The 22480-nt window shown below is 53.9% G+C and overlaps 1 protein-coding gene and 1 long non-coding RNA gene across 3 annotated transcripts in view; one reads left to right on the forward strand and one right to left on the reverse strand.

Annotated features, from left to right (window-relative positions):
- BLM (BLM RecQ like helicase) overlaps positions 1 to 19854 on the forward strand; it is a 118817-nt gene extending 98963 nt beyond the window's left edge. The window contains exons 25-27 of one of the 2 annotated variants that reach the window (XR_006818868.1): positions 3673 to 3785; positions 16863 to 17041; positions 18230 to 19854. The gene's annotated coding sequence lies outside the window, so the exon portion shown is untranslated. Of the gene's footprint in view, positions 1 to 3672; positions 3786 to 8039; positions 8373 to 16862; positions 17042 to 18229 lie in introns of those variants that run through there. The other variant, XR_006818869.1, reaches the window with a different exon arrangement.
- LOC123944952 lies at positions 10301 to 11445 on the reverse strand. The gene is made up of 2 exons (XR_006818879.1): positions 11261 to 11445; positions 10301 to 10472 (listed from the first exon to the last, which is right to left on the reverse strand). It is a non-coding gene; the product is annotated as an uncharacterized LOC123944952 (long non-coding RNA).
- Positions 19855 to 22480: the final 2626 nt, after the last annotated feature.

Consider the following 22480-nt stretch of genomic DNA (forward strand, 5'->3'; position numbering starts at 1 on the left):
CAGACCTGTCTATCACTGGCTTGCTGTGTGACCTTGGGCCAGTCACTTCTGCTTTCTGGGCCTCCGAGGCCTCACCAACAGAGCAAATGATCCAACTTGCCCGCCCACTTAGACATGCCAAAACTGAACCGTTCAGAGCCCCGTGATTTCACATAATCTGAGCTGTCTTCCTTTAATGTGACCAAAATGCAAATGACCCCGGTAGGTGACTCAGCAGTTCTGGCCCCCAGGTCTAGACACCCCCACCACAACAGGTGGGGGCAGAGGTCCCACGCAGACCCACAGGAGCAGCCTCTCTCGGGGCCTCTGTGCAGCAGGACCTGGACACTGGCATTTTTTTGGACACTGCGTAGGAGAGGAACTCAGACCTTGAGGGGCAGAGCGAGGGGACAGATCAGGCTCCCGTACACTGTACAGATGAAATGAGTAACAGGACAAATTGTTTATGAAAAGAATGGCCAACAAACCAAGAAGAGTCTCCACTCTTCTTGGACCCCTAGGTCCTCTAGGACCCTCCATGGACCCCGGGCTGCCCCGTGGTGGGTCAAGGACACCATCCTAGCCTGGCAGAGCAGGGGTCTGGGTGCAGAGCCCGTAGGGGACGGCAGCAGAGACAAGGCACGTAGCCCCCAGCCAGGCGGCGTCCATAGAGGACTCTGTCCCCATACCCTCGGACTCCTGAAAAGGGAGCTGAAAACCACTCAGCCCTCGCAGCTGCCCTGGGGGGACTCAGGCTGCTTCCCATGTTACAGCGGCAAGTAGGATGACCGCAAGACGTGCTCAGAGAACCACACAGATGAAACGAACTTGCCAGACCACCCTGCTAACTGCCGGGAAGGGGAAGGAAATCACATGAGGGCATGAAAGCTGAAAGGGAGCAGGCACCCAGGATCAAAGGCAGCTTCCATGAGACCAGCCGCCCCAGGAAAGAAGAAAGTTCCTGAGAATCCGAACCCGATATAAGAAGAGCACCAAGAAGAGACAGTCAAGAAACCACATCAGGACATGCCGAGGGAGCTTGCAGACGGGAAGACCCAAGTAGCACCATGGCACATCTGAGAAACCAAGTCACAGCATAGCACACATATCTAAAAAGCAAACCCACAGCACAGAGAGAAAGGTGAAGGAATCACTGTGAACTCAGAGAAGATGGTCATGATGGAGCCCAGAGCCTCCAGCCTGAGAGGGACTGGCTCCCTGAAGTAGATGATCCAACCTCTAAAGCCCAAGAATATTTAGATACGGAGAGGGCACAAGACGGATTCAGGGTAACCGCCCTCAGGAACATACCGACTCGCGCTGAGTTACTGAACTTTAAGGACAGAGAAAACAAGTGTTCAGGCACCCAGGAGGAAAACCCAAGTCATGAACAAGGGGAGAAAAAAATCAATCTGGCCTCTCATTTTTCCCCAGCAACATTCAATTCCAGAAGACAAGGGAGCTTAGTCTTCAAAGTTGTGTGGAAAGAAGGAAACCAAGAATATTGCACCCACCGAGGTGGTTCAGATTTATAGACGACATGGAAAGGATCAGGGAAAACAGGACCCTTGAGCCTTCTTTTGAAAACACACACACAACTATTCAGCAATGAAAACCTAGCTGAAAGTTAAAAGGGACCTTTTTTTTTAAGGGTAAAATCATGACTCTCCTACAATATAAAATGAACACATGTCAAAAATTTTATTTAACTCGTTAAATAATTAGAACAAGTGATAGGTTCCAACTGGCTTAAAGAAGTATTAGAACAAGTACACGCAAACAGGCAGCTAAGGAGTCCGGAAATGAATGTGCGTCCGTGAACGAAACTGACGAGCCCTGGGGGCAGCCGTCTCAGCATTCCCCTGCACAGAATCCATCCTCATGTCTCCGAACCAGAACCATTTGCGTTGTCCTAAGTTTTCTACAACTTCGACTTGCTCCAAAATGACAAAAGGCACAGGTTCCAACTATAGGACCTCCTCCCCGCTGTAGGCCGTTTTCAGGAGCAGAGGTGCCATTTCAAAGTCTTTCTCTTCTTTTCCTGGTATAACCAGGAGATGACCTCCTGATGCAAAACCCCGGGGGACCAAATGTGCTTTTAAAAAAAGGGGATGGAAAAAAAAAAGGGGGGGGGGATGGAATCCATTGAAATACAGGACTAAGTTGAGATACTAGGAGAACTGTGGCTGCAGAGCAGAATCGAAGTGTTAGAAACCGTGCCAAAGAGAAAATAGTAGAGTCGGAGTCAGGAACGGAGTGAAGACTGGTAAGGCAGGTGATCACCTTTTCGTCCTGAGGAAGGAGGGCACCTGCCCAAGTGAAGCATTTCTTGTTTTCCCCCAAGACTCCAGTCTCTTGATGAATTTCATCATCTTTTTTCTTAACATGAAACAAATTCATCATGAACTAATACCTCTGAGAAAAGTAAAAACTTATCTAAGATTCAGCAGTTTTTACAGCTGTGGGTTTTTTCCTGTTAAACTCAAGTAAAATTACTTTTAGTTTTAAATCTAGCAGGTGTGGTGTAATCCCATCTTTTAAAAGTATTTGGACCTATTTACCTGTCTGCCTACCGGCCCCTCTTTACCCCTCCAAAGTTCTCTGTGTATAGATGCCATGCACCCAATGTGAACCCTGGGCAATAGGCTGTATTGGGCAGTGGGCTGTATTAAGCAGCCGCTCTGTGCCAGGAAGTTCTAGGTGCTGGAAGGACAACAGAGAACACAAACGACCCTGCCCTCAGGAAGCTGGCTTTCTAATGGGGATGCGCGGGTTGCTGCTCCCTTCTTTTTACTTTCCTGTATCACTCATTTTGGTTTTTTGAGAATGAGCAAGTGTCATTTTTATAAAAGCGCACGCACATCAGATGATTCTAGACAGCCAGAGTCGAGCACTGCTACCTTTCATTGGAGCCATTGACACTTTAGTATGAATAAGGTTTTCAGGAAGCAATGTGAGGACCCAGGGTCTCTGCAGGTCCCAACCCAGGCAGCTGAATCCTGCGAAGAGCTGAAAAGGGGAGCCACTCCCCAAGGAATTCTGCCTCTCTTGCCTGGAAGAATCCTTGAGCTTGTCTTCCTGTCCCTGGTGTGGGATCCTAAGCCCATAAGACAGATAAACATTCTTTTTTTTTTTTAAGATTTTATTTATTTATCTGACTCAGAAAGAGAGAGAGAGAGGGAGAGAGAGACCAAGTGGAGGAGGGGCAGAGGGAGAAGCAGGCACCCCGCTGAGCAGAGAGCCCGATGTGGCACTCCATCCAGGACCCTGGGATCATGACCCGAGCCGAAGGCAGACGCTTAACTGACTGAGCCGCCCAGATGTCCTAACAGATGCCCATTCTAGCTGGCACTGGACCCAGGCAGCTGGGGGCCCAGCCCAGCCTTGACAAGCGTCTGGGACATGCCTGCCAGTCAAGGCTCGCCTCCATTCAGCCTTGGAGGCCCCTGAGCCCCATCTGACTCCATCACCCTCATCCACTCTCACCTGCTCTGAGCGGATCCCTGACTCTTGCCCTTCTCCACTTGCACCCTCACCCTTAGCCCCACCGGCCTAAGCTCCCTTTCCCACATCACTGGGCCTTTGCACACGCTTTCTCCATCACCGGAATCCCTTTCCCAGCCTCCTTCCCTCACCCCAGATCCCAAGCCTCCTCCTCTGGAAACCTTCCCTGACATACTCCCAACCCCACAGGTCAGGCCCCTGCCACCAGCTGTGAGCTCCCCAAGGGCCAGTGTGACTCTGCTCATTCCTGCGGCCCAGTGACCTGCGAGGGCCCGGCAACTGGGAAGCAAGAAGGTACATGGGTGAGTCTGGCCCTTCACCTCTTACCAGCAGGGCCCTTGTCCTCGCTTGGCTCTTTCCTCATCTGAAAAATAGGGGCACAGTAGAGTCTTCCTCATGGGGTCCTTGAAAGGAATAAAGAACAGAGTTTGCATTCTTAAGGTTTTTAAAAGAATGACAAAGCGTGTAAAGGAGGGGGAAGTGAAAGGAAGAATCACCCAAGTCAGTAAGGGAAGGAAAGGACTAAAAAGTTAGCTGGAAAGGAAGTCTAGCTTTTGTGGAGCCAGCCGAAGGGCCGTGGGGGCCGTGGCGTCATGCACTTTGAGGATTCGGGACAGCCGGGGGAGCTCCCTTCTCAGCCCCCCACCACTTCCAGCCCAGACCCCCACGTCCCCCAGAGCCTCCGGAGAGGCCGCCCCCACAGTGTCCGCCGGCTCCCCGCAGAGCTGCCCCAGATCACCCAGTCTCTTCACGGAGCCAGCGACTGCGGCGCCAGTGGGGGAGCTGAGGTCACCCCCGCCGCTGGCAGGGCTCCGTGAACGTCAGGGCAGGCGAGGGTGAGGGCTGCGGCTGTCAACCGCCAGTCCCCTGATGCGCCTCCTCCCTCAGAAACACCGGCACGAACTCTTCCTCCCGGGGGCACGGCGTCGGCTGTGGGGGCGGCTGGGGAGCCACAGCTCAACGCCCGCAACCCTCACGCGGAACAAGTGACAGGCAGGGCTCGGCTTCTCCCGGCAGACGACTCTGGGCCCTGCCCCTGCTCTGCAACCCCATAGTTCCCACTAGGCAAGACTCAAGTCATGGTCCCCTTTACTGAACACCCGCTTTGCAGGTCAGGTGCTCGTCTCACCCCGGAGGTTATTAAGTCGTCTCCACCGCACAGAGGCGGACACTGAGGCCAAGAGTGGTGTGGGGGTCACTCCAGGCCACCAGGCTCGCAGTCTTCTATCTTCCACCTCACTCCTCCGGCCAGGGCCGGAGCGACACCAATCAGGGGCGCTCCGAAGGACATGGGGTGCCTGGCTGGGGTGGGGGATGGGCCAGTGCCTGCACAGTGGGGCGCAGGAGCTGCCCCTCCCGTGTGAGAACACTCCGGGAACCTCGTCTTTTTAAGAGCTCCGGGGACTCCACTGAATGGGTGCGCAGGCTCGCTGATCCCCCGCTGCTGGGCACGCAGGTTATTTCCAGCCGTTTGCTAAGCCAAGCAGGGCGCCAAGGGCTGCCTTTGTCCTATGTCCCTCTGCCCTTGTGTAGGAGAAACCCTCCGAGGGCTCTGTGAGGCCCCACGGGTGGGATGCTGGGCCTTACATGAGGAGGGTGTGGGTTCAAGGAGGGCCCCTCACCGGGGACGGACGCAAACACTCCCTCCAGAGCCAGCAGGCTCCCCAGAGTGGATCCCCCAGAGACTGCCTGGGAACCCCACCAGGCAACCTTTTGCAGGGAGCTGGGCTTGGCTGGTGGGTTGGTTGTTTTGGGTTTTGTTTTTTGTTTGTTTGTTTGTTTTGGGCCAGAGGCCCGTGCTGGGCTCCAGCTCCAGCTGCAGAAGGTACACAGCTGCGCTGGGCAGGTAGGTTGGCCTGCAAATCCCAACAAGGAAGCAGATCTTGGGGAGCAGAGGGGCTCCCTCAGAGCTTCTCACCGGCCTCAGCAGCAGCATCAGAGATGTCCCAGCTCCCTTGCAGACACACCAGTCACGGTGACACCAAGCGCAGCAGCCCCCGGAGGCATGCCCACATCACCTGACAGCCAACCCCGCTCCTTTCATCTCACCCCCCACCCCGCCTCCACCCTTTGCGAGTGGGGCCTGAAAACTTAGCCCATCTCGGCAGCTCCTGGTGGTCCGCGGTGACAAGGACCCAGGGCACCTGTTCCGCATGGCCTGGTGCCGAGAGCAAAGCCAGGTCTTCGCCTATGCGACCCTCTGCCCAGGAGCCTCTTACTGTCTTCCTTTTTTTTTTTTTTTTAAGATTTTATTTATTTATTTGACAGAGACAGCGAGAGAGGGAACACAAGCAGAGGGAGTGGGAGAGGGAGAAGCAGGCTTCCCAATGAGCAGGGAGCCCGATGTGGGCCTGGATACCAGGACCCTGAAATGATGACCTGAGCTGAAGGCAGCTTCTTAACAACTGAGCCACCCAGGCGCCCCTTACTGTTATCCTCTTAAGAGGTGGAATCATGACTGTCATATAAGAATGAACATGTGGTAAAGTTTGATGAAACTCCAGGGCGCCTGGGGGGCTCAGTTGGTTAATAAGTGTCCACCTTCGGCTCCGGTCATGATCCCAGGGTCCCAAGGTCCTCGGAGAGAGCCCCATGTTGGACTCCCTGCCCAGGAGGGAGCCTGCTTTTCCTTCTGTCTCTCCGAAGTTCCCCTTGCTTGTGTGCTCTCTCTCTCTCTCTCTCTGTCCCTCTCTCCCTGTGTCAAATAAATAAAATCTTAAAAAAAAAAAAAGTTTATTAAACCCCTAAATCAGTGAGGGAACCAGGCAAATGGTCTCACCAGTTCACAAGAGAATCTGAAGAACAGAGGCATTTATTGATCAGGAATGTGCAAATGAAGGCAAAAGCTGGGAGGGGGAGGCCTGGGGGCGTTCTGCAGAAGGACTTGGAGTCCGCAGGTCTATAGATAAGAATGGTTTTGCATTACTTATCTACAACTTGCAGTGTTGTAAAATAGCCTGATTAGAATGGAATCAGATAATCCAAGAGATGTCCCCAAGAGTCTAGATAACCAATGCCTTGATTTTCCAAGAATGTACACATTTTCCGCAACCCTGACCTGACGACCCAACGTCCTTCACCTGGAAACTGAGCCCAAGTCCTGTCCAGGAGGCGCCCCCACCCCTGGCTCCCATAGCGGGTAGGTGCCGTCCACTGGGGCTCCCCAGGCCCTTGAACTTCTGATCACACTGTCCTGTCTCCCCTGTCAGTCTAACAAGATTCTTAAAGCCAAAGTCACGTCTTTATGTCCCATCATGCCGGTGTGTAGTCAAGGCGGGGGCGCCTGGGGGGCTCAGTCGGTTAAGCCAGATCATGATCCCCAGGTCCTGGGATCGAGTCCTGCTTTGGGCTCCTTGCTCATGGGGAGTCTGCTTCTCCCTCTCCCCGCCTCCCTGCTCATTCCTTCTCTCTCAAATAAATAAGCTCTTTAAAAAAATAAAAAGTGAAGGCTTGTGGCATAGGTGAACGAAAGGATTGAACAAAGGAGAAACACAGGGCTCTGGAACCGGGGTGTCCGTGGGCTGCCCCCATAAGACAGCCCAAGACCTGCATGCAGGCTGGGGAAATGTGCGGGCTTCAAGCTTGATCTTAATAAGGGCTCCTCAGAAATAAGGCTCTGAGAGCAAAGAAGCTCAGAAATGCTGGGTTAAACACAAACCGGTTGTCCGCTTTTTCCTTTTTTTTTTTTAAGATTTTATTTATTTATTTGACAGAGAGATCACAATAGGCAGAGAGGCAGGCAGAGAGAGAGGAAAGGAAGCACGCTCTCTGCTGGGCAGAGAGCCCGATGTGGGGGTCGATCTAGGACCCTGGGATCATGACCCGAGCCGAAGGCAGAGGCTTTAACCCACTGAGTCACCCAGGTGCCCCCGCTTTTTCCTTTTTAACCACAGCACTTCCGAGAACCTTTACTATATCAACGTTCCCAGTGAATGTCTTAGAAGGAGCATGCAGTGTTCCAGTGTTTTTCATGCTTATCTGATAGTGAAGCAACTTTTTCGTTTTTTAGAAGATTTTATTTATTTATTTGGGAGGAAGAGAGAGAACGAGCCGGGGCGGGGGTGAGGGGTAGAGGGAGACCCAGGCTCCTCGCTGAGCCCGGAGTTGAACCGGGGACTTGATCCCAGGACTCCGGAGTCACAACCTTCACTGAAGGCAGACGCTTCACCAGCTGAGCCGCCCAGGTACCCCGGTGAAGCAACTTTTTTAAAATGAAGGAAAGACGAGGGTTCTGGAGAATTCACATTGAGAAAGACCAGCTTAATCCAACTGCCTGGGCTTCTGCAGCGTCACATAAATTCCTATTGCCTGTGTCCGAGCGCCCGCGGCCTTCCACAGGTGACCCGGTGTCTTTGTACCTCCATTTCCTCATCTGTAAAATGGGACTGAAAAAAGAACTCGCCTCACAGTTGCTGGGAGGGTTCCATGCGTTTCTGCAAGAAAAACCTGCAGCTTGGAGCCCAGTAGAGCGTGTACTCCGTAAATGTGAGCCGTGTCACTATGAAAACCCATTTATTAACTTGTCTTTGTACCATCTCGCTTGACCGTCACAACAGCTGAGGCCGGATGAGGAAGATAAGGCAGATGAGGACAGAACACTCAGGCCCAAGGGCCTGCAGCTGGCGAGGGGCCAAGGTTCTTGGACCAGGCACGAGGCTGAAGAACGAGCTAGCCAAGGGCTTGGCATGAAGTAGGTGCTTAGTAAAGACCGGTTTCTTCTGTACCGCCCTCCTTCCTCCTTCCTGTCCAAAAGTCATGCTGGGCCCCAGTCAGAAGGTCACCTCTGGCCAGGGTTGTGGTGGGAGGGACAGTGTCTCAGGCCAAGGGCTCGCAGGCCCTGGGACCAGACCAGCTCCAGGCCCAGTCTGGCCTTCTCCCCGACCAGCCGAGCTTCTCCCTATCCCTCCCCTCCATGCCAGGCCTCCTCGCTCTGCATACCCCCCAGAGTTGTCTGGAGACTTGAGACCCCAGGGGTCCCTTCCTTGTCCCTTTGACAAAACAAAGAAGGGACTTAAAATGGGCCTCAATTCGCTGAAGGAAGCTCGGGCTCTGGGGTTTGCATGGAGCTTCCAGGCCACCTGGGGCTGCCCTCAGGCAAAACCCAGACCCACACAGAGCCGCGCCCCAGGCCTGGCCAAAAATGTTGCCCAAGCTGAAGGCTTGCTCAGAGAAATGACTCAGCTGGAGCGCTCAGATGCAATTTCCACGTTTTACGAACTAAAGGTGTTTTCATAACAGCTGGGGATGATGAGCCAGCAGCAGACTGTAAACAGAGCAAGCTCTGGTCGAAAACGCCCAGGTTTGAGCCCCCACGAGCAGAGGCTCGGAGGCCAGAGGCCCAGGTGAAGCCCAGGGATCCTTGCTCCGTCCCGGCAAATAGCACAGGCTCCCAAAATACCACGGAGATGCACCGTGGCCATGCGTAACCGAGCAGGGAGGCAGGTGACAAAGCCAACCCCACAGGGCCTGCTTCTGTCCTTCCCCAGGCCTCCCGTGGGACTGGAAGACTTCCAAGAACCGGTGTCCTGGGACCAGAAGCCTGGAAGGCTTGGCCCTGAGCCAGGATTTGTAGGGGAGGGCCTAGCATCCGGGCAAGGAAGATGTCCCTCTCCTCCCACGGCAATGACAGCCCTGCTTGGGGGGCTACCGCAGTTGCCCAGGCGAGCAGTCCTTCGGCCTCCTGGAGGATGCAAGGGTCAGTGGGACGGGACCGCCCTTATCCCCACCCCTCCCGCCTGCACTCAGTCACTCATCAGCGCGCTGTCTCGAGGGCCTACCTGTCAGCTTCACCCCAGGCCTTCCCGGCTCAGCACATGGCACCGCCAGCCTCTGCCCGAAAAACCAAGGAGTCCCCTTCCATCCTCATTTTTCTGATCCACAGCAAATCCTGTCCTTATCTCCACTGCACGGCTGACCTCGGCCCACTTCCCAGCCCCACCCCACCCCCACAGCCACTGGCTCGGCTCCCACAGCAGCCACGCTCCACTCCTTGGGGGGACGTGGTCACGGCATCTTTCCGACCACACCGTCTCCTGCCTTCGCATCCTCCCCTGGATCCTACCACAGAGCAAAGCTTTTTAAAGAAACGAAGCCCACCAGCTTTGGCTTCAGGCTACGAAGAGATGAAGGGAAACGAGGAAGGGCACAGAAGTACAACTGTGTGTAAAGGAGAACTCGCGACGTGACCCAGAGGCATCACCCACGTGGGGAAGAGAGTTTTATAAATGGCGTCGGGACAAGTGGGGATCCATATGGAGAAAGTAAAATTAGATCCCCACCTAACACCACACACACAACTGTGGGTAGATTCGAGGGTTACCTGTGCATAATGAAAGTGTAATACATTGGGAAGAAAATCTAGGTGAATGTTTTTTATCACCTCAGGGTAAGGAATGATTTCTTTTCTTCTTAAGGTTTTATTTATTTATTTGATAGCATGAGAAAGCACAATCAAGGGAGCTGGAGAGGGAAAAGCAGACTCCCCGCTGACCAAGAAGCCCGATGTGGGGCTCGATCCCGAGACCCTGGGATCACAGCTGGAGTCGAAGGCAGACACTTAACCATCGGAGCCACCCAGCCACCCCATGATTTCTCTTTTTAAATAAACTTTTTGTAAATTACAGCATGAATAGGGGCACCTGGGTGGCTCAGTGGGTTAAAGCCTCTGCCTTCAGCTCAGGTCATGATCCCAGGGTCCTGGGATCGAGCCCCGCATTGGGCTCTCTGCTCTGCGGGGAGCCTGCTTCCTCCTCTCTCTCTCTCTGCCTGCCTCTGTCTACTTGTGATCTCTGTCTGTCAAATAAATAAAATCTTAAAAAAAAAATTACAGCATGAATAAAGGAAAGTGCATGTCATACGTACAAGGTTGATAAAATTTCCCAAAGCGAACCCAGCTTTGTACCCAGCGCTAAAGCCAAGAAATGGGATACAGCCAGCAACTTGGAAAGTCCCATGGTGCCTCTTGATAAGGAAGAATATCCCAGGTACGGCTGTAAAGGAAAATATTAAATGAGCCTGATAACATTTACATTCAAATCTTCAACAAAATATACCATAACCGAGACGATAAGATATGTCCACAGTCTGGGAGGCAGTATTTGCCATACATACAACCAGTAGCAGATTAGCTTCCAGAATATGTAAAGGACTTTTGCAACAAAAAGACAGACGAACCAACCCAACAGAAAACTCAGTGTAAGTTGTGAGCAAACACCTCACAGGAAAAGAAACCCTTAAGGCCAAGGACCATGTAAGAAAAGAGGCTCTCCCTTGCTGGTTTCAGAGAAATGCAAATGAAAACAACAGTGAGATATTCTGTCTCCCCCATCAGACCGGCAAAAAGTAAAAGAAACAAACAAAAGGGGCGCCTGGGTGGCTCAGTCAGTTAAATGTCTGCCTTTGGCTCAGGTCATGATCTCAGGGTTCTGGGATCTAGTTCCACATGAGGCTTCCTGCTGGGCAGGGAGCCTGCTTCTCCCTCTCCCTCTGCCTCTGCCTCCCTCTCTCCTTCAAAAAACAAAAAAAAAATCTGCCCCTACCAGATGTGGACCCCAGCTTCAGACATAGCTAGGGGAGGAGATCGGGAAGCCCCCTCTCTGCTCTTAGCCAGCTTGGTGGTGGTTACTGTGCTCCCCTACTCCAGAGCATCCGGCAGCCCCCAAGAGTCCCGAGCCCAAGTTGGTAGGGGTCTCCCATTCAAGGAAGTAACAACTGTAACTGGCCTCAAGAATTTGGACAGGGCTCACCAGAGGGGACAGCCGTGCCTGCCCTACCGTACCTGGGGACTCAGCTGGAAGATTTAGGGCAGAGGCTGGAATCCAGAGGGCCGTTCACCACCGTAAGCTGATCGATCAGCAGAGATCTTGGCTCGGCATTGGCGGGAACTTCCGCAGGGCCCAGACCATGGCACCGCACCATGGCAGTGGGTTCAAAGGTCAGGAGAGACTGGAGGAGAGAGGGAGGCCGAAGTCTTAGCAGCCCTTGCCACCCACAGAGGCTTCAGGAAGGCCGCCACAAAGGCCTGTTGAGGTTCAAGGAGAGGGGAAACGGCCTCCACCTTCTGTGGGAACACAGCAAGGTTTCACACCACATTGGACTGAAAAGACTTCTGTGACCGTCTTTAGACAGCAGACATAAGAAAATACTAGTATTTCGAGCTGGAATGAGTTGGGGCAGAGTAACACCAGGCATTGAGTAGGAGCCTGTCAGGCTGTGGGCCAAGAGGCAGGGAGGCCCACAGGAAGGGTACTGCACCCGTCCAAGCCTTTGTAAGGAAGGAGCCGGGGGAGGGGACAGCATAGCGGGCAAGGCCCACTGATCATCTGAGCTGGTCACCAATGTGGCAACACACTCTCCTTGAGGGTTACCTTTTATTACCTGTAAAATGAGTGGGACGAAAACATAAAGGGAGGAAGGCTCTTATTCAATTGTGAACCTTTGGAGAATCTGACGGAGGGAATGAAACTTCTCCTCAAGGGAAGGAAAGTGCATTCAGGCCAAAGTCCCAGGGCACTCAGAGTCCACCTAGCTCAGTGGTTACGTGTGGGGCCTCTGGACCCAGACTGTTCAGGTGTGAATCTTGCCTCTGCTCCTTACCAGGCGAGAAACCTCAGGTGAGTGACTCAGTCTCTGTGTCGCTGCTTCCCCACGTGTAGACGTTAGGAATGCGTTAGTCTTCAGGCAACCAAGGACCCAACACTCAGTAGCTCTTGCAGAAAACCGTGGCCCTGGAAAAGCCCAGATGTGTATGCTTGCTAGTGTTGGTTTGGGAGCTTGGACAAGGGATCTTTGTCCCTTCTCAGAAAATCTCTTCATGGGACACTTGGGTGGCTCCGTCGGTTAAGCGTCTAGGGGGTGTTTGGAAATGTAGGGTTGGGGGGACATGTCAGGACGGCCCTGTGATTGGGCATCTAGTGGAAGGGGGCCACTGCAACACAGGGAACAATTGTACATGAAGAATTATCCCCACAATGCCACGAGCATCTGTCTCCCTTTGAAAACCTCCCAAGCTCTTGAGGTCTCTAGAGTGGAAGCGATCAAACAGGGAGCGCCGCAGACGTGGGCTGGCATTGACCACCACCTGCACCCCCGGGGGGGCTGCCAGGGGCATGGGAGGCATGCAGGCCTGTGGCCAAGGTCCAAGAGGAGACACTGCAGAGAACCAGCTCTAGAACCGGGAGGTGGTCCTATGGGTGGGGACACACAATGTCTCTGCTCTTTTTTTTTTTTTTTTTTTTTTTAAGATTTTAAGTATTAGAGAAGGAGAGAGCAGTGGGCAGGGAGGGGAGCGGCTGAGGAAGAAGCAGTCTCCTCGCTAACAGGGAGGAGCTCGACGCGGGGCTCCATCCAGGAGGCCCATGATCATGACCTGAGCCACGCAGGCAGGCGTCTCATGTCTCGGCTCTCGCTCTCGTTTTCCTCAGGCCTTCTTGCCCAGCTCCCGGGGACGGCCCAGAGCATCGCCACATCCTGCTGTGGCATGTCACATCCTTTGGTCAGTCCCCAAAGGGACCCTGACTCAGCAGCACACGCAGCGGGGCAGGTTAAAGGAAGTGGGGGAGACGTCACTGGTGCCTGCAATCGGGTCCTTCCATCTGGCCCAGTTCCCGGCAGGCGGGGAGTCGGGCCCCCTGGGGGGTGTGGCCAAACCCAGAGCTCCGCCCCCCACTCCCACCCCCAGCGGGCAGGCAGGGAGTCGGGCCCCCTGGGGGGTGTGGCCAAACCCAGAGCTCCGCCCCCCACTCCCACCCCCAGCGGCTGGCAGGACCTTTGCCACCTTCGGGACTGGGAGACCCAAGAGGGCTGGATTTGATTCCCGAGCAGGAGGGAGGAGGTCCTCCCAGCGGCCTGAGGGCCACACCATTGGTGGGGGAGGGGAGCCCCGCTCCTGCCTGAGGGTCACCGGCTATGTGGGGGCGGGTGGGGCGCGGCTGGAGGAAGTCTGCCCTCTGCTCGCCACGGAGCCCTAAACCATAGGCTTCGTGCCATCATTTAACAGGAATGGGGCTTGTTGTTACTGTTCTGAGGATAAAAGCAAATCGTGTTCATAGTCACAAAGCTTGAAAGGCCCAAGGAAGAAACTAAAAATCCTCCAGTCCCCACCTTGGACAACCGCTCTCAGCCTCCCCTTGTCTTTCCTTCTAGTCGTGGCTCAGTGTGCACATGTAAACTCCATGGACACGTGCTGTTTTCTAACCAGGCCCTTTTTTTCTTGTAAAATTATAATATGGACCACATTTGTGTTTTCAAACATTAGAGACAATGTTTGTCTCTTCCTTCTCCCACCGTTGGCACCCAGGACCCGGTCTCCCAGCGTCACCTGTGTGATGTGGGTGGGAACAGGGGAACTGAGGTCACTGAGGATGGGCTCTTGGGAAGCCAGAGGTAGGCAGAGTGACACCCTCTCTTTGCCGGAACCGGCTTCCAAGCAGGAGAGTCACTGATCTGCCTGCCCAGTCCCCAGCCAATCGGCCCCATGGGGAGTCCCCTCGGGGGATGAAAGGGGCCCCCTGTCTACAGCTCCCCCACAGAACATGGGCAACTGGAGCAGCTGTTTGGGGACTCCTGGGCTGCTCTGCAGACAGAGGGCACTGTCTTCCCTCTTGCCCTTTCCCAAATACAGGAGAAATCGATTTTCTCACCCTCCAAGCTTGGCCAATGTGTGTGAGTTCTGGTGAGCGCAGAGCCGACGTGAGATGGCCTGTTTCCCACAGGCAGGTGTGGGTCACAGGCTGGACTCTGGCAGCCAGAAAAGTCCTCAGGTGATTGCAGTGGCCCTCCCTCTGCACCTGCTGTGTGCAGGCACTGAGCCAAGCACTTTACAGCATTAGTTCATCCCTCTCTTGTGACATCCCAGCAGGGAGCTATCATTATCCCCATTTAATGGATGAGGAAACTGAGCCTCAGCAAAGTGAAGTCACAGGTCAGCTTCCTCACAGATGGATCAGGCATCTGAGGCCAAGGGAGCAGAGATGGCCTGCCCAGGACGGGGATCATCCTAAAGCAGGCTTGTCCCCTGGACCGGGCCCCCCTCCTTCTGCCTGAGGGTACTGGGGAGTTTGCCCTGGATACAGACCAGGGACTAAGGCTCCAATGGACCTATCTGGACAGCAGCCATGTTCCAGGCACAGGGCCTCCCCAACATCTACCCACTGCTGCCCTGCTGACTCATGGAGCCCAGAAAGTCCAAATTTTATGAGGTCAACCCAAGCACCCTGGGATTTCACATTCTCTACCCTTGTTGACATGTAGAGCTCGAACGGCTTTTTCCACTGGGCACGTGGGCACTGGGGACATATGCATGTGCTCTGTCTCCTGAACCAACTGTCCAGTCACAGGTGACAGCTTCCAGGTGAGGAGCGGGGAGACTGGAGCTCCAGACCCACCTCTCCCCCACTGAAGTCCAATATAACCTTGGCCAGGTCTCCCTCCCTCCCTGAGCCTTGATTTCCTCATCTGAGGAATCCTAACCCCATGATTCTTGAAGGGCAGGCATGGTGAAGACATTTCTTTTGCCCCCCATCAACCCCCTTCCGAATGGCCCTTCCACCAGCGATAGCCATCATGTTTCACCTCGCGCATGAGTGCCGATAGATTAGCAGTGACTGTCTGGATCACGGCAGAGAGAAGGATTCCACAGCTGTGTGGTGATAGATTAGTAATGTCTGCCATGGGCAAGGATAAAGAAGTGATAGCGCGTCTGCTGTGCGTTTGCCATACCTGTGGTCCCCCAAGTGTCTTGTCCCAAGTGAGCCTTCAAGGAGTTCCCCAAGTGCTCCCCACAGGTGACATGCCCCAGTAACCCCATTTCTGTGAAGACAGGCCCCTTAGAGAAATTACGCAGCTGTTGAGAGGGGATTTTGCATTGGTTCCTGCCTCTCATAGCCACTTCCTGCCCCAGATAACTTGCTCCAGTACCTGCACCGGGGCTGACCTGTGAGGTCATGCTGCTGTCTTTGAGCTCTTCGATTCTGGGGACTCCTGTCCTGGAGCACAGGGCTTGCAGGCTGCTCTCTTTCCTGGCAGTGCCCCTGCTTCTAAATGCACACATGGCCAAATCTCATACTGCCTTAGGACCCGTTCAGGGCTGACGTGCACACTCGGACCTCGTTTACGTGGCGATGTGGAAGAATGCCTGACCCTCCAGGGAGTGCATTTTTTTTTTAAAGATTTTATTTATTTGATAGAGAGTGGCAGACCGAGGGAGAGGGAGAAGCAGACTACCCACTGAGCAGAGAGCCTGATGTGGGGCTCGATCCTAGGACCCTGGGATCATGACCTGAGCTGAAGGCAGATGCATAACCAACTGAGCCAGCCAGGCAACCCCCAGGAGTGCATTTTAAAAGCAGAGACTTAGGTCTCTCAAATGATGGAACTCCAGACATTGTGGCTGGTGTCTGGGACGTGTCTGGCAATGTGGGGATGGCCCGACAAAGGTCGGCTTTGCTGCCCCTTTGTCACGGTTTCACAGGTCTCGGTTGCATTTCCTCCTGGACAGTCTTGTTTGGCTGTGATAGGTGATTCCACTCCACCCGTTCCCCAAGCCTTCTGGGTCATAGGGCTCCCCACCCAGTGCTGAGGAAGGACTGAAGGGAAAGTCCTGTGCTGCTCAGTGGCTCTAAATTGCAGAGAGAATGCCTTCGAGTGGTGGGGAGCATTTTGCAGGATCCCCCAAAATATTCCCAAGAGTAGGAGTCCCACCTCCACCCAGTGCCCACATCCCTTTACAACTCCTCACCAAATGGATGCCCAGTTTCCACTTAAATGCCTCCAAAGGCGAGGAGCTCCTTTGGAAGGATTGGAAATTCTAGCATCTTTTATTTCTTCCTTGTGTCTTTATGTAGATTTAAGTTTCCTACAGTGAAACCATTCCTTCAACAAACTAATGTGCCTACTACATGTCAGTACTGTTGTAGCCACTGGGGACAAGCAGTGAACAAAACAGGCAAAAATCCCACCGTTGTAGAGCTGACAGTCCAGTGGGGGGAAAAGGCAACAAACAATTACATAAAGAGAACACAGAGTCTGTCCCATGTGAAAAGTACTATGAAGCACAAATGAAGCAAGGAAAGGGGGATGGGAGTGTTAACATTTGCATTTTAACATACTATAGGTAGTAAAGGCGACGTTCAAGCCAAGTCCTGAGCGAGATGGCCAGACCAGGTCACATGGGTGTTTTGCCAGAGAAATCCAGGTAGAATGGCCAGTGCAAAGGCCCTGAGGTAGGCGTGCTATTGGAGGGACCAAGAAATAGCAGAGAGGCTAGTGTGCTGGAGTCAGATGAGCCGGGCGGAGAACTATAGGAGATGAGATGGGGTCAGGAAGGCCCTGCAGTAGAGTAGATGGTTCTTGCAGACATATGGCTTTGGAAATGCAAGAAGCCAAATCTTTTTAAGTAGGAATGGATTGGATTCTAGTAGAAGCTCCGGTCCAGATGAAAAGAATACCTAGATCCAATCACAGCGAACCAAGTGAAGACCACTCTGGCAACTGACCACAGAACCAGCATTTCTGGAACTCCAGCAGGGCCTGGCACTTCACGTAGAGCCAAAGAGACGGGGTAACTCAGTTTTTATAAGCAATTGTATTGATGTAGGAAATGGAGACCAAATAAGGCCGGGCTTCCTTGGGCTTAGTTGGGGCTGGGGGAGGGTGTCCATGTTCTCAGGCCTGGAGCTGAGGAAGGGTGCGAAGGTGGGCATGGAATGGTATCCTCCCTGGCTGCCTTGGGCCTGGGAGTGCCCCCCAGACCCCATGCCAGGGAAGAGTTTTGGGAGACAGCGGAAATACCTAGACATGGAGAGGCCCCAAGCATTTGTCATGTGAACCTTCCAGGGAGCCAGCCCCAGCAGCCTGCTTGTCCCACACTGTCCTGATCCCTCAGGACCAAAGCCCCACCCACCCTGGGGTAGCCACTGGGGAGGGGAATGCCCTGGGCCATCCTCTTCCGCATCAGACTATCTCTGCCCATTGCCAGGAAGCCTGTGCAGCTCAGACATGCCCTGTGATCTGGTCCCTAGGCTTGGGCGGAGGCTTCTGGCTCCAGGCCTACCTGACCACCCTCTCTCCTGCACCCGGAGCTGCAGGGAGCAAGGTCAGGCCCAGGACAGGGAAAGAACAAACACGCAGTGTGGCAGGAGAGGGGGTAAGAGGTGAAGTGAGGCGGAGCAGGAGTCAGGGTAAATAGAAGGCCACGGGGAGGTGATGGCCAAGAGTCTGCACTTTTATCTTAAGTACTGCCCAGCCCCTGCCCGGCGCGAGCCCGGCCCCAGCCCGGCAGAGCTGGCCAGGGACTCTGCAGGAACATTTAGAACTCTCAGTCGTCCGCCAGGACCTGACAACATGTCATTGTTACAGTCACGGGCGTAGATCGTTTTCTTCTAAATGGTATTTTTGGCTTGTGTTTATTCGCTTTGATACCGAGAGACAGGAGGCAGGGTCACAGGCTTGGCACGCTTTTTCACCCAGGACTTCGGGGAGAGGGTCCCTTGGGAGTCCAGGTCCCACCGGGGATTGTGACCCCCACATTCCCCCTTTGCCCTCTGCCCCAGCCCCTGTATATCCTGCCTAGCCCAGCCCAGCAGGTCCTGGCCAAGGTGAGCAGTTGTTCCAGGAGCTAATGTCAGAGAGCTCAGTAAGGTCCCTGCCCCAGCCACCAGCCCTTAGAACGGTCCCTGGGATCAGTGATGTGGGTTCACCGTCTGCTGTGCATGTATGTGACCCTGAGCAAGCTGTTTCACCCCTGTAGGACCAAACGTTCTCATCTCTGAAATGGGTATGCTCCCTTTGGAGAGGATTACGTCTGACCCCGAGTGTGAAGCATTCAGCTTCACGAACACATTGCAAGTACTCGGCAAGGGTTGGCCATTACGGTTATTTTCATCATCATTACTGTCGGCCTGACCACCTTACAATCTCCTGTTGACACAGGATTTCACTGCCCAAGTTTGCATTCGTGTTTATGATTGTGTTGGCATCGAGCAGTCCTTTTTAATTGCTGCTGGCTAACAAGAAAAGAACAGAGGCGGATTTAATGCGTAAATGATGCGTTGAAGCCAAGTGAAGGCCAAATGATGTAACAGCCCACTGTGTAAACAGAAGTATTGCAGGAATTCAAATAGAGAAAAGTGGTGGGAACACTGAGTCATCCTGCACGCGCGCACCCGTGGGGATCTCAGATGCCGAAGGAGCGCTGCTCCCATTGGTGGGTCCCCCGTCCCCACGAGTGGCGATTGGTTTCAGCCAAACAGCATCAGCCTTCCCTTTAGACGAATGTTCATTTTGAACTCTACCGGGTTCGTAGTCTTGTTTGTATTTATTACGTGAGTTTCTCCAGAATGTATTGCTAAGTAAAAAAATTCCTTTTTTTTTTTTTAAGGTTGTATTTATTTATTTGACAGAGAGAAAGCGAGCGCGAGAAGGGGAAGCAGCAGGCAGAGGGAGGAGGAGAAGCAGGCTCCCCGCTGAGCAAAGAGCCCGATGGGCTCGATCCGAGGACCCCGGGATCATGACCTGAGCCGAAGGCAGAGGCCTAACCGACTGAGCCACCCAGGTGCCAAAAACAAATTGTCATATGCGACCTTTTGATAAGAAAGGGGAGTAAAAGAAGATACATGGAGAGAAAGATAAATATGCATGTGTATGTATATATGTATTTTTTTTCTTTCTTTCTGGGAGGATAAGTCAGATCTAGTAAAAACTGGTGCTCAGGTGTAGCGGGGGGCCATACAGAAGGGGCCGAGCTAGGATGGCTTTATGCATCTTTTTCCGTAAAGTGTTGACCTTCGAATCATTCTGGGTGGATGGCAGGATAAGAAGTGTGACGAGGAACGTGTACCTAAATGGACAACCGCAGTGTTCCTCGAGCAGCACTGGGGAGGCTGCGGGGGTCTCTCTCCCGTAGAGGGAACGCACGAGGCTCTGACTGGAGGCTCATTGTCGCTGATAAACAGCCCTATTGCTTCCTAGGAGAACTCTCTTCCTAGAATACTATCTGGAAGTTTTTCTTCTGTCTAAACAATGAGAAGGTCAGGAAGATTAGCCCTGGCAGGACTCTCAGATGAGCGAGCCCAGAAAGCTCGATGCTGTGGCCGGTGCCGAGAGACGAGGTATAGCCACCTGTCCCCCATGTGGCCAGCCCGCCGGGTGTCCTGTAGAGAGCCCTGTCCTCTAGTGTGCCGAAAATGGTCCTGCAGCCCCCAGCCGCCAAGCAGGCATCTGGAGAAGCAGCTGCCAGCAAGGCCCCACCAGCCCCAACCAGCCCGGTCCATTCACCACGGCGGGCTGCCCACGTCTCCTGCGCGTCATTATGTGAACAAGTCAGGACCTGCCAGTCTCTGACCTCAGAGATTAGAGGTCAAAGGAGCAGGTAACTTGCAGAATGGGTACAAGTCACCTCAGGGACCACCCAGGGACCAGGCCGTACCAAAGGCTGCTTTGAGCACAGACAGGAGTGCAAGGAGGCTAACAACTCTCCTGTCTAGGAAAAAAAAAAGTCTGACCGCCTCAGAGAGCTGCAGTGAGGACAGAAATTTCGTGCCGGGAAGCCTGGTTTTAGCCCAGTGTGGAAGCATCGGGAAAGCATTCCTGCTTAGGAAGGAAGGAGGAAGCCACTTAATCGCAGAGGCAATCGATTCAGGCCAGGTGCCGGCCGAGAACTTTTCGGGCATCACCTGATGCGCGGGGTAGATCTTTATCCCGTTTTACAGAGGAGGGAACTGGGGCCCCAGGAGGTGATGTGATCTGCCCCGGGGGCCTGCAGAGCGGGATCTGGACGGACAACCAGCACACCTGGAAGGCCTCTCGCAAGGTGTGTGTGGGAGGGGGGGGTGCAGGCAGCGGCACCACGGGACACACATTCCAGAAACGGCAACATGGACTTCTGGGAGGATACGGGCCAGTGGGCCTTGTCCAGGGAAGAGTCAAACATGAACCTCAGTCCAGCAGCCTGTGCCACGTCGCTCGAGGGAACTGGCTTGTGATCCAGTCGTGGTTCAGCCTCTTCTAGAAGCAAAGCTGGGTGGTTTAAGCATGTGGGCTTTCCATGACAGGTCCCCAGCTTCAGAGTGAGGGTCTCCCTCTTCCTGACTGTGACTCCCAGCAAGCTGTCTGACCTCAGTTTCTGAATCTGTAACACGGGGCTACTCCCAGAGGCTGCCTCGTGTTCTGAGCCATAAATGAAGCAATCCACAGAAGGCACTTAGTCCCGTCACGGAATCAGCAAACAAGTGCCCTAGGACTTTTAGGCATTCACGCAGGGCAACCCTTGCTGCCTGCTCACTTGCTTGGACGCCTGCGTAGGTGTGGTTTTGGAAGACGTACCTGAGTGCACCTAAGCAGCGGGGTCATGAGACCCTCAGCCTGGCAACCCTGGCCAACTCTGGGCCTGCAGGGGTGTGGCTTCTCAAGGTGATGAGTGACACCCCATCTTTCGCAGCCTACAGACCCTCTGACCAAGCGATGAACGCACTCAGCTTCCCCAAGGCAGTTCCCTATGTACAGGGAACGTGGGAGGGTCACTAACGGGGCTGCCCCTCTTACCCCTTACGTATCTTCTCCCCACCATAGCCAGAGAACCTTGCAAACAGTCAAATTAGTAACATTTTCCAAAAACTGTCCAGTGCTCTGAGAATTCAGTTCAACACCCTGACTGGCCTGCCACGGTGCTCCATGGCCTAACTCTGACCACCCTCCCATGCTATCTCTTCTGCTCTGGCTACTCCCACCACACCAAGAAGTACTTGGGCACCTCACCAAGTGCGCTTCCAAGCACACGAGCTCAGGCCCAGACCTGGGACCTCCCGGTTTCCTTGGCCTGGAACGTCCTCTCTCCAGATCTCCACATCACTGCCTCCTTCTTAGCTTCAGCTCCAGCATCACCTCCTCCAAGAAGCCTTCCCTGACTACCCTAGGGACAGCAGCTGTCACCCTCCCCCAAGCACTACATGACCCTCTTTATTATCTGTGCTGTACTTAATGGTGATCTGAACTTCTCTTGTAACCTGGCTTACCACCTGCTATCTGCCTCCCTTACCACAACGGGAGCACTGGAGGAGGCCCTGCGCCCACCAGGGGCTCAGTCAGGGTCCAAGGAACAGATGCATGAGGTGCACAGTCAACCCTCCACCAATAGGGTTTCATGGTCCCAGTACCTCAGCCTCACCCCGAGTTCTCTCCGTGCTCCCCGGCCTCACTCGGGTCTCGAGAACCTTGGCTGGAGGTCTCCGCCAGCAGAAAAGCTCTCGAAGCCCCTCGTTGTTGGCAATGGCTCTCCCTCCTGGGCCTCTCCAGCACCCTGCTCGGCCAAGTGCACCCCCCGCCCCAGGCACTAGCGCTGGTGCCTTTAATGGGCAGGTGCCCCGTGAGGGTTCTCTGCTCCCCCGTGTACCCAGCCAGAGCGCCTGCCCTCCTCCAGTATTAACTGACTTTCTCCCCAGAGATGTTTGTTTTAGGGATTAAAGTTAGTGGAAGAGCCTGTAGGGTCCAGAATCGTGTATTTCCTTCCTGGCAGCCAGCACCACATTTGTCGTCTCGTTTCCCCAAGCCCCTGATACTGCGGTCCCAGACACATTGCTTCGATAGCGGCGGACAAGGGCAGAACTCCAGCGCTTCCCCTGACGGGGCCGGGCGCTCCTGGCTTCACGCCGGCTTTCCCTCTTTTCTGAGGCCAGCCGTGAGGCCCACGATCGTCTTCTCTTCTTCTGTTTTCCTCTCAAGTACCACCCTGATCTTAAGGACCCCATGTATCAGTCACAGTCAAGAGACAGGCTAGCGCATGTTCGTAAATTTTCCGAATAATACCTTCCAAGCACTATGAGTTTAAACAAGTACATTTTTTTTTTTAAAGATTTATTTATTTGACAGATAGAGATTACAAGTAGGCAAGTAGGCAGAGAGGCAGGCAGAGAGAGAGGAGGAAGCAGGCTCCCAGCCAAGCAGAGAGCCCGATGCGGGGCTCGATCCCAGGACCCTGGGATCATGACCTGAGCCGAAGGCAGAG

Source organism: Meles meles, chromosome 6 (assembly GCF_922984935.1).
Source record: "Meles meles chromosome 6, mMelMel3.1 paternal haplotype, whole genome shotgun sequence".
NCBI lineage: Eukaryota > Metazoa > Chordata > Mammalia > Carnivora > Mustelidae > Meles > Meles meles.